A 12,018-nucleotide genomic window follows, 5' to 3' on the forward strand; every position below is an offset into this window, starting at 1 on the left:
GCAGAGAGGTAGACAGTTTAAGAACAGATATTAAAGGTAAAACAAACAAAATTTTATTGTGGTTTGGATGTGAAGGGTAGGTAATAAAGAAAAAAAAGAGTAATTAACTCTGAATTTTAGATTTTCGACTTGAGCAACCAAAGTGGATGATGTAGCATTTTGTGAAAAGGGGAATGGTTTTAGGGAAAAAAGAGATTTGGGCAGGGCAGACAGGAATTTAAGGAGGAAATTTAGAGAGAATTCTGTTTTGGCCTTATGTTTTTAGAGGCATATTAGACATATATGTGAGATGGCAAGATGGCAGAAAGGTAATCATGAATCAATGTAATATTCTTATGAAACTACCAAGTCAAGTTTGTTTCAAAATGTAATCCTCAATAATTAAAGATTGATTATGCAGTATAGAACTTTTGGGGTAAGGCAATTACATTTTGGAGAATGTCTTGAAGACAGTATGATTTGAGTCTTAGAGAAGTTTGTGGTAAACCATTCTTTCTGCCAGTAGTTTTGTTAATGGGGTATATTGTCTATTGAGCCTTTATTCTAGTACGTTTGACAAGACAAGAGGTTTTCAAACATCTTGTTTAAGGCTTTTTCTGGATCTGTCACCTTACTTAGGCAACTTTTATTTCAAATTCTAGGAACCTGAACAAAGACTTTTTGTATTGAATTTCATTTTACCTGCTTGTGAAATGACCTCCATGGTCTAACCTGGAAACCGATTTATTCCTTAGAACAGTTTTTATTTTATTTTTTAAATGAAAAAGTATGTTATAAATTCCAAACAATCCATTTAAATAAGATTTGGGAACATAGCCTGCTAGTAAAAGAGACTGCCTGTACTTCCTTTTTGTTACTTTTCAATCCAATTTTCAGTTAGGAAGAACTTGAAGGGAGGAGAATATGTGGAAAGGACTCAGCTGTGTATCTAGCCAGGATTTTAATTGGAGTGTGAATCATATTTAGATAGAGTAGAACCTGATATAAGTCAAGTTCTCAGAAACCGGAACACCTGTGTTGGAAATTTTAGAAGTGAGAGGCTCAGGACTCCTGCATTGCACATCCCCAAAAGCACCACTCACAGTGAGAAGTACATTTCTTTTCTTTTCTTTTCTTTTGAGACAGGTTCTTGCTCTGTCGCCCAGGCTGGAGTGCAGTGGCATGATCTTGGCTCACTGCAAACTCCGCCTCCTGGGTTCACACCATTTTCCTGCCTCCGCTTCCTGAGTGCTGGGACCCAAAGTTGTGCAACAGAGAGGCCCTGGAGATTCCCAAAATGCCATTATACAAACAAGACATAGATGAAGTACTGTGGAAAGGACTTGAAATTTAACATTATGTAACTCTAGATCTCAGTCACGCTTTGCTACTTACTAGATATATGGCCTTAACCTATGCAAGAAAATCACTTAACCTATATGTGTTTAAGTTTTCTTACCAACAAAATGAAGGTAATAAAAGCTGTCTCATTAGATTAGTTTGTTTGTTGATTTACTCATTCATTCATTCATTCATTCAACAAATGTTTTTTGAGCATCTACTAGGAACCAGCTATGTGTTAAGTGCTAGAGATACAACAGTGAGTAAGGTGAACATGCTTTTTCCTTCCATGGATCCAGATGGCAGGTCACTACATAAGCAGTTGCCATAAAGTGGAATCATTTCCCAATTAGAGGAAAGGGATATTCAAGCACACGACAGGAAGACCTTACATAGCCTTGGAGGATGGGGCTCTGGAAAGACCACCTAGAGATATAAAAGACTGAGTTGGCCAGATAAGGAACAGATGCAGGCAGACCATCTCCCTGTCTTTTACTCCTTGTATTTAATCACCCATGCCCTGTTGCTTCTCTCTTCCTAATACTTCCTTCATCATTCTTTCTTCTCCAGAGAGAAAAATCTTTGGCAATTAGGCCAATCTCATAAAAATAGTTTCTAAGTGTTACACAATTTAGCTTTTTGAGCTGTTTCTCCTGTCTCAAATGGTAGGAATTCGCCAAGGTCGATTCTGTTGTCCTTTCCTCTTCTCTCCTTTAATGAGTCTATCTGACTCCCATCTTTAACAATGATTTTCATACAGGAGACCCATAAATTTGTGTCCCCCAATAACACAAAAATTGGGGGATTAGGGCAATAAGTTCCACCAGGAAGAGCTTAGGGCAATTTTGCCCACTGGGAACATTTGACAACATCTAGAGACTTGATTGTCAAGACTTGGGAGGAGATATGAGGCTATTGACAGCTAGTGGGTAGAGACTGGGAATGCTGCTAAATACCGTACAATGCATAGAATGGTCCTCACAACAAAGAATTATTCAGTCCCAAATGTCCATAGTTTTAAAGTGGAAAAACCTACTCCATTTCTGTAAATACCTACGGGCTTAAACTCTCAAGTTTCTGTCTGCTTTCTGTCTCTTTTTTCTGCAGCTGCTGTCTGCTTTGTTAATCTAGACAGAAAACTCAGTCTCTGAACAGGTTTACCCAATAAAATGCACTTACATCAGACATTATCGGGTTTATTGTATTTCACTGAAAATGTCTGAAGAATCATAGAGAATCAAATTGCACAATGCAGCTTTTCTCTTTATCTTTCTCATCTCTGTTCCCATCTGGTTCCTCTTGGGTTACCTGAAAAAAAAACTCTAGATTGTTCTCTGTCTAGTGGAAAAGCAACTTCCTTATCTGAAACTTTGGCATCTACTGATCCCTGAAGAGCTGGTTGGGGGTGGTGGTGTTGACTACTACTAACACTAACACTTATCAACACAGTTTTCAAAATAAGATAGTGGTATTCCTAAGTTAGTTTCTGATGTGTAAAATCTCTTTGTTTTTAAAATGTGCAATTTTAAATTAATTTAAATCTTACTGTTTTCAAAATGCTTTTTACTGGTGAGATTAAAAAGTGTATTAATTAGGATATAGATTCAGTTGCCCAAAACAGAGATGTATAATGACAGGGACTTAAACGAGACAGTTTAGTTCTTACACTCTTAAACACCTAAACTAGTATGGCAGCTCCATTCTGGGAAAAGCAGGAGCCCCAGGGTAGCCCTTCTCAGCATAGTTCACAATGGTCCTCTACCACATCCTCATTCCACTGGAGGAAGGGGGAAAGAAAGTGAAAGGCATGGCCCTTACTTTTAGTCTATTTGTTCATTAAAAAAATTTTTTTCTTGGCCCTTGCTTTTAAAGGTAAGACCTGGAAATTCTCCATTACTTCCACTCCCATCCCATTGGCCAGAACTTAGTCATATGGCCACACCTAGGGGTAATGGGTGGTGGAGAATGTAATCTATATTCAGACTCATTATATGTGTAGCTAAAACTCAAAATCCTTCTTCATTGGATGAAGAGGAGGATGGCTGCAGTGGAACAATTAGGAATATCTGCCTCAGAGGGGACTTGGCGTCAGGAGTACCTGAGAACTGTGAAAACTTTATCTGTGTTTTCTTGATTCTTTATAACATTTCTCCTCCATGCCCCTGCCAGAACTCAAATTCCTTCCTTATGCCAGCACTGTATTATTACAGTCAGTTCCTATCAGTCTTCCTAGTATAATTATCCTTGCTTCACTCCCTTGCCCAAACCCTTGTCTTAAAACAGACCCCTATCCTACCAATAAGGACACTCCAACTTTTGACCTCTACTTCCCAGACTTAATTCTCTTTAACACATGTTACTTCCCTCTTTTCCCAGTCTTTCCAGACTGTAGAGACATATCTCTTCTCTGAACTCTAAGAACCAGTAGAGGTTGCGCTATGCAGTTTCACGGGTGGTAACTTATGTGCGTGTGCATATGTGTGCATGAAGTGCGTATGTGTTGGGGGTTTGGGAAGGCTGTTTTGTGGGTATGTTGGGAATGAGTGGAAGTGAATGTGGATAAGTAGGAAGGACCAGTATGTGAGGATCTTGTTAAGAAACACGTTAACCTAAGACACAGAGGCATTATCAAACACTCCTTGGATGATGGCATCAATAATTTATACTGGAAGAAATGCTAATTAGGAAAGAGTAATCAGACAAACTGCTCTTTGATCTCGGTGAATACTTGTTAAGCACTAAGGTAAATCTCAATGAGATTAGAAGCTCAGGACAAATATATAGAGACCTTGAATTACATGTAGTAGCAACAGTGATGAAATATTAATTGATTTGCTTGTTTTCCTACATAGAAATACTTAAGAGAGTAGATTATGATATTCTAGAATTCCAGAACAGAATATTTATTAATAGGCAGGCTAGAATTCCCTAGAGAGGGACAAAAGTAGAGAAGTACAATAGGATATCTAAAGAGAGAGAAGAAAAAGACTGGCTTCTTTTTCTTCTTTCCTTCCTTTCTACTCCTCCTTCTGTCTCACTTTGCAGAGGTGGGCTATGACCTCTAGCCTTTCCAAATAATAAAAAAGTGCTCCCTCCTGTCAGTATTTTAGGAAACTGTGCTTCCTCCAAACAGATTCAATTTTTGCTCCTCACCCTCAGATCACCCAGCTTTTATATCATATAATTATATCAGGGGTCTCAGTTTTAATTTAAACTTTAATAACCCTAAGATTTAGATATGTTGTGGTGATGAAATGGGCCTGAGAAGAAGAGGTCCTATATATGAGGGGCTCAGGAGCCTCCATAAAGCATAGGTAAGAAAAAAATGAACGCTAAAGAAAATAGTGTTATCCACCCCTTGTTCAAGGCCAGAAGGCCAAGGTTGAAGAAGAGAAGTGATTTTGAGAGGTACAGGCTGCAAACCAGCCCAATCCACAAAGAACTATGCCTGAGTCTTAGAATGAATTAGATATAGTAAAAGTACGGGTAAAGAAGCTGTCTCCCTAAAAATATCTGTGGTACATTGCGAGCCCAAGGTATAGCAGCATTATTCTCTAGACCTGTAGCAGCAACCAAAGATGTTGCTAGTGACTTTAGCGGAAACCATTTCATTGCTTATGAACTCAGTCACTAGCAGCCTTAGGTGGTCGGCATAGTAGTGGGTCTTGGCATATATAGCAGTCACATTTGGCATCAGCATCGGTAAGTGCAGAGGTATCACCTCTGAGCCCCCAGCAGAAGAGGAAAATCATGGAAGACCAAAGTAACCAGGGCAATTAATTCACAAGCAAATGTGAGACATGCCCTTGGGCCATGGTTTCCAAAATAGGGGTAGAGTGGGTCTGTAGGTCTGAAGTTAGCCTCGGGATCTCTGAATTAGAGACTATGGCTAGATAGCTGGACTTCTGAGGCACTTAAAGCCATCCAGCCTAATCCTTTCATTTGATAGAGGAGGAATCAGAGACCTTTGAAAAGTTAAAGATATGCTCCAAGTCAGAGGGAGAAATTAGACCCCAAACGTAGGTCTTCTGATTCTTAGTCTGGTGCTCGATACTAAACACTATATAGTTATCTTATTAAATGTAAGACTTTTATGACAAGAGCTTCATTTTCAGATGTGTTATTCAGATTCTTTGTGCACAAAGGGGTACTGAAGAAATGCTGGTTAGAAAAGAAAAAAAAAAACCCTCATACTTGGTGTAGGATGGACAAGTCTCACAGTCCCTCACAGTCCCACATAGTCATCCCTCTCATCCAACCCAGGTCTTGAGTTATGTTCTTGGATTTTGACTTAGGCTAGCTCTTTCCCAGGGAGCTCTGTAGCCCAGCTCCCACTACCAAGCCTCTCAAGAGAAGCAGGCATGCCTAGATCTCTGGTGAGCACAATTAGGCTAAAACAAAAACACCTATTTAGGTTGGTGCAAAAGTAATTGCGGTTTTGCCATTACTTTTAATCTTAGCTCCAGCTGTGGAAGCTGGAAGTCCTGGGCTTTGAAGAAGGATGGCATTGGAGGAGAAGTCTGGACCTGCAGCAGCAACACCTCATTGGGGTACTGACAGGAGGGAGTTGGGAGCAGTGTCTCCTGGATATAGGGAGTCTCAGCCCATGTCTTCTACAAAGGAGGATGGACTGTGGTAGCTTTCTCCTTCCTTATCCTGCTTTTTCTTCTATTCACTGTCTAGGTTGTTCTATTACCTTTCCCTTCTATCACGCTTTGATCTCTTAATTAGTTCTAAATCGGAAACAAGCCATTCCAATGGGATAAATCCTTTTTATTAATTTAAAATTACCATAAAGTATAGAATTCTCACTGGCAAGAAGCTTAAAGTGGTACAAAAAATTTATAAAACAAAAATTCATGCCCTTAAAAAGGTCAAGCTACAGGGACAAAATATGTACTTGCAATCAAAAGTATCCTGGGTACAAACTAACATAATATCTGGTAGGTGGGGCTGGGCTCGGTGGCTCAAGCCTATAATCCCAGCACTTTGGGAGGCCGAGACGGGCGGATCTGGAGGTCAGGAGATCGAGACCATCCTGGCTAATACGGTGAAACCCCGTCTCTACTAAAAAATACAAAAAACTAGCCGGGCGAGGTGGCGGGCACCTGTAGTCCCAGCTAATTGGGAGGCTGAGGCAGGAGAATGGCGTAAACCCGGGGGGCGGAGCTTGCAGTGAGCTGAGATCTGGCCACTGCACTCCAGCCTGGGTGACACAGCGAGACTCCGTATCAAAAAAAAAAAAAAAAAAAAAAAAAAAAAAAAAAAAAAAAAAAAAATCTGGTAGGTGCTATTTTTGGAATACATTTCTAAAATGCAATGCTGTGCTTATATGCACTGTCTCATTTTGTTTTTATGCTCTTTGTATGTGATTTGTAATTTTTTAATAGATGTGGAAATTGAGGTTAAAAGAAATTGAGAAACTTACCCAAGTTCACACACAGCAAATAAGTTCTGGAGCTAAAATTCAAACTTCAGTATTCACGGAGATCTTCCACCACCCTCAAGTTGAGTACATTATAGCTAAGGACCACAGATATTATTGGCAATAATAAGTATGTGTGTCCTGGAAGAAAAGAAGTGAGCACTAAGCTCTGATGGTTGTGAAACTTTCTCCTAGCACCCACTATGTGTCTACTGGCTGCTTTGCATATAGTATCTTATTTAGTTCTAACAATCTCATGTAACCAAATATTTCAATTTTCACCTTATTGATTAAGAAACTGAAGATTGAAGAAGAAAATTAAGCAGGGATGGTCCTGCAGCTACTAAAGATCAGTGTGGATTCCAACTCAGTCTGCTCCCAAGTGTGTGACTTTCACAGAAGTGACAGAGAGGGAATTTCAGCTGAGAAAACCATCAGAAGCATTAGTACCAGGGTAGAGAAATAAGTCAAATATACAAAGACAGAAAGAAAAATTTGATAAAAGTGAAACACTGTTATCAAAAAGGGAGAAGTAAGGAAAGAGAGTGAAGCATTGAGAGAGGAAGTCACGGATAGGTCTTAAAGCCAAAGTAGAGGAATTGGGGTTTGATATTCCTGGCCCAGGGAATCTACTGCATGGTCTTGGGCAGATTGGGACATGGTAAGGTAGTGGGCTGAAAGATGGTTTTACTCTCTGTGTGCCAGATGGAAAAGAGGAGAGTGACTAGAAACTGGGTGACTGCCTGGGAGATTTTCCCCAGTGTCCCCAAATTAACGATGATGGTGATGGCTGTCTTTCTTGGAAAGTATCTATGCACTCAGCTTTGATCTATGCACTTTACATGCATTTACCTCCTTAATATTCTCAATTAGTTTATGAAGTACCATTATCATCATTCCTATGTTATAGATAAAGAAAGTGAGGTTCCAAGAACTAAGGAACACATAACAATTAAGTGGTAGGGCTAGAATATAAGGCAGTCTGTGTGACTGCTCAGAACTTACCATGCTGCTTCTCACTGCTCTGCCTGTCACTCAGTAGTAAGAGTATCCTCATCAGTGCAGCTTCCTACATAAAACCAATTAAGTGCAGCTGAAAAGAAGAAGCAGCAGCAGTGACTGCTAACACTTCTCTTGTCCCAGATGTTTGACTGTCCTGTACACGTGAGCACTAGCTCAGATGTTAATGTCTCTGCCTGGGCTAAGAAGTTCTTGGCATGAGATGTGTCAGGCTGAGTTTGAGATTTAGAAAGGCTGTTCTGGGTACAATGGATGGAGACTTTCTCTGACACAACTGTAGCTTAGTAAAATCTTCAGTAAATGTGCTAATTGTGTACAATTTACCTGCAGAGGTTTCCCTTTCATAAATATTCTCTTTTCCTTCAAGGAAACTGACTAACTTCTAAGAGCCAAATTTCATTGTGTAACGGCAGAGACTTTAAAATACATCAAAGAGTGTGTCAAACTTTTCCACTCTCCTAACTGCAGGGGAACTAAATGGAAACTCTGTGGGAGCCGGGGGTGGGGTGAGGGGTTGGAAAAGAGTAGGTTAAGAACAAGACATTTCTTTGAAGTTTCATGTTTCATCTTAAGAATTTGTGTGAAGTTTCCATTCCCACAAAAGACATCTGTGTTTTAAAATTAAAATGTTTTCCTAAAACTGTGGGTTTGCAAAATAAAATTAAAATGTTTTTAGAATTAGAGAGAGGCACCATGATAATCCAGGAGTTTCACATCCTCCCCAACATAGCATCTCTTGATCCCAAAGTCAATGAAATCCATATGAGACACCCAAACATAACAATTTGCAACTAGATCTCTGTGGCCATGGCAATAGATTCTTCCAATCCTGTGTCTTCTCTGTTGGCAAACATAGTCAGAAGGTCATAACTCATATAAATGTCATGCACAGGACAGCTGCACCAGGCAGAGATTAAGTTTGTAACCAAATATACCATAAGGGCTCCCAAAATACCTGAAGGTTAGTATAGCATAGTGGTTAAGGACAGAACTTTACACTTAAAGAAACAGTGTTCAAATCCCAACTTGGCTGGTAACAGCTGTAGCACCTTGAGTTAGTTATTTAGCCACTCAGAAAGGTTAAGTCCATGAATATGCATTATAGTGTTTAGAAAAATGCATGGTATATTTTAAATGCTCAATAAATGATAGCTTTAATTATAGTTAATAATTGTAAGATCATGAGATTTATTGTTTGAATGTAAAACGTAAAATATATAAAAGTATTATAAATTATTATTGCTTCTTAAGAGAAAAATAACCTTTACACACAGAAAATATTTGATTATCTATTAGGTCTGGAAACCTGAAACAAAATTCTAGGTTAAATTTTAAAAAATGTACACTTACATGATCCCTGCCCTCTAGGATATGGAAAGAAAAATTGTGATGCAGAAAATCATACAGAAAAGTTATGAAAAAGCAATCAGTGAACTAAAGCGATTTTCTATATTTAGGAAAGTATCAAATTATTCTTATACACTAGTCTGGATGCCCAATACTTGAGAAACAGCATAAAATTTACAGAAAAAATGAATATGTGAATACTTAATGAGACTAGAAAATAGTAGAGGCAAACTCAGAAAACTGAATAATCAAGGAATGCCAATCGAATGAATATTTATTATAATAATTGAATAATATAAAATATAATGAAGCCTTTAGACCCAGTATTCTGTTCTTGGGCTGGTGAGGAGTGTGGAATCTTTAATTTTTCAATCTACAAAAATTTATGGATTTATTGATCTAGATGTTTTGTTACACTCTGGACTAGAATGTGTCAGCGTGCATTCTCAAGGAACCTGAAATGAAAGACTGTGGCAGTGTTTTTCCTTTCTCTTGATGGAAACACAGTAGTCTGATCCTTCAAGTTTCTTCCTATTCCTTACTTATTAGATCTATGATTTCTTTTGTTAGGTCTCCAGTCCTTGCTAATTGGACAGCTATGATGCTGCAAAGACATCACTTCAGAACACCCTTCCGCTTCTGATAAATTTATTTCAGAGATATTCTGAAATAGAGATATCCAGAGGCAGTTCAGAATAAAAAAATAATACGTTGATTAGAGACTCCTGCAGCTACAGACACATATTTCTTGATTGGACTAATATAGGTAGGTGAGAAAAAGAGAAACTAGCACTTACTAGATCCTCTCTCCCCAAGATGTGTCCAGAAAAACTGCAAGAGTTGTTTGGTGACCCAATTTTTAGAGACATTATTATCAACTAAAACAGGTATCTGCCCTTAAGGGAGATGAATCAGACCCAGAGGGCTCCACTAGGCTTCCTGCCAGAGACCCACTTCCAGAGGCTCTCCCTGCAGTGTGCAAATTTGATCTAATGGGTAGCAACTCAAAGAAAGTAATTAATTTCTATGATTCTTTCATAGTCACACACCGGACACATATTTAGGGAATTGTCATAAATATTAATATTTAGGGAATTTCCATGTATATTCAGTGAATGGCAAAAAGATCTTCAGATAGTGCTCGTGGAGTTCTCTGCAAGCTCCCTCTCAGTAAGGGACAGATGAGGGGAAGTGGTGGAGGTAGATAAAGAAAGATAAAACAAGCTTTCTGTGCAACCCTCTGAGTTGATGCGCCATCTTAGCTGAATTTGCAGGAGTATAATCCAAGCCAGATGGCTGGCTGTCCTCTCTGACACATCTAATTAGATGTGGATTTATGCTTACTTCATTCATGATGCTTGATCTCTAATATTTAGAGTTCATAGAGCAGGAAGCCCTTGAAGCCCTTCAGATGTTCCTGTGTAGCCCCTGAAGTCAGGGTGAAGGGAAAAACATAACATTATGAATTGTTTTGATGCTGAGATTAAGTGTAGTTTTATTTATCCTTGAAGGCCTACAATGATTTCATCCAGGAGATGCATGCTGGCATTTGAATCATCGTTCTAAGTAGTATGAAAAGTAGATTAAGATATTAGCAATTTCTAATTATACTTTTGGTTTTAAATGTTCATGTTAACATTTATACATTTATGACATTAAGAAAAAAATTATACTATAGTCCCACTACTCAAACTCCCAAAATGTATCTTTCTCTTTGATATCATTCAGTGTATACTTAGACATATAGATGCTTTTTGTATAGATATCATTATAGCACATACACAACTTTGGGTTTTTTTTGCTTAATATTGTTTGAGATAAGCTGTTCTCTGATTCTATTTAGGTTGGTGCAAAAGTAATTGAAGTTTCTGCCATTACTTTCAATAACAAAAACTGCAATTATTTTGCACCAACCCAATACCTAGTGCTCATACTTTTTGTTGTAATTGCCATATAATCTTAATTAATGAGGAATTAAAACAATAGTATGGCTAAGAATTTATGATGGAATTTACTTTGTAAGTAAAGAGTTTACTTTGTAAGTAATTTGTAAGTAAATGGAATTTACTTTGTAATTTACAAAGTAAGAATTTACTTTGGTCAAGTTACTGATCTCCGAATTTTAGTTTCTTCATCTGTAGAATATAGATAGTAAGATCTGTCTATAGAGAGTGTGTATAGACTAAATGAGATAACACATGCGAAAGACTATACAGGGTCTGGCTGACAGTAGGTGTTCAAGTCATGGATATTACTATAATTATATTAAAGGTAGATTTCACCACCACGGTACACAAAAGACAGTAATAACACAAGGCTCCTATGTATGCAACAGCTATTTTTGAAGTCTTTATTTTCCTAAGTCTCTATTCTTTGCCTATTGTGTTATGGGTTGAATTTTGCCCCTCACCCTGATTGTTGAAGTTGAAGTCCTAACCTCCATTAGCTCAAAATGTGACCTTATTTAGAAATAGGTCATTACATATGTAATTAGTGAAGTTAAGATGAGGCCATTAGGGTGGCCCTAATCCAATTTGACCGGTGTCTTTATAAAACAAATATCATGTGAAGAGACAAGCATATAGGGAAGATGATGTGAAGACACAGGAACAAGGCATTCACCTACAAGCCAAAGAGAGGGCCTGGCACAGATTCTTCCCTCACAGCCCTCAGGAGAAAACCACCCTGCCAAGATCTTGATTTTTCACTTTAGCCTCCACAAATGCAAGTCAATGAATTACTGTGGCTTAAGCCATCCAGTTTGTGGGTATTTGTTACCATAGCCCTAGCAAGCTACTATAATAAGGCTGTCTTAGTGGCAATTTGAAGAAAAGTCTCAACATTATTTCATCGTTTTATAACGAGAGCACCTATTCACTCACTTAAAACAGAATTGAATTCCAGAT

This window comes from Rhinopithecus roxellana, chromosome 8 (assembly GCF_007565055.1).
Source record: "Rhinopithecus roxellana isolate Shanxi Qingling chromosome 8, ASM756505v1, whole genome shotgun sequence".
Classification (NCBI taxonomy): domain Eukaryota; kingdom Metazoa; phylum Chordata; class Mammalia; order Primates; family Cercopithecidae; genus Rhinopithecus; species Rhinopithecus roxellana.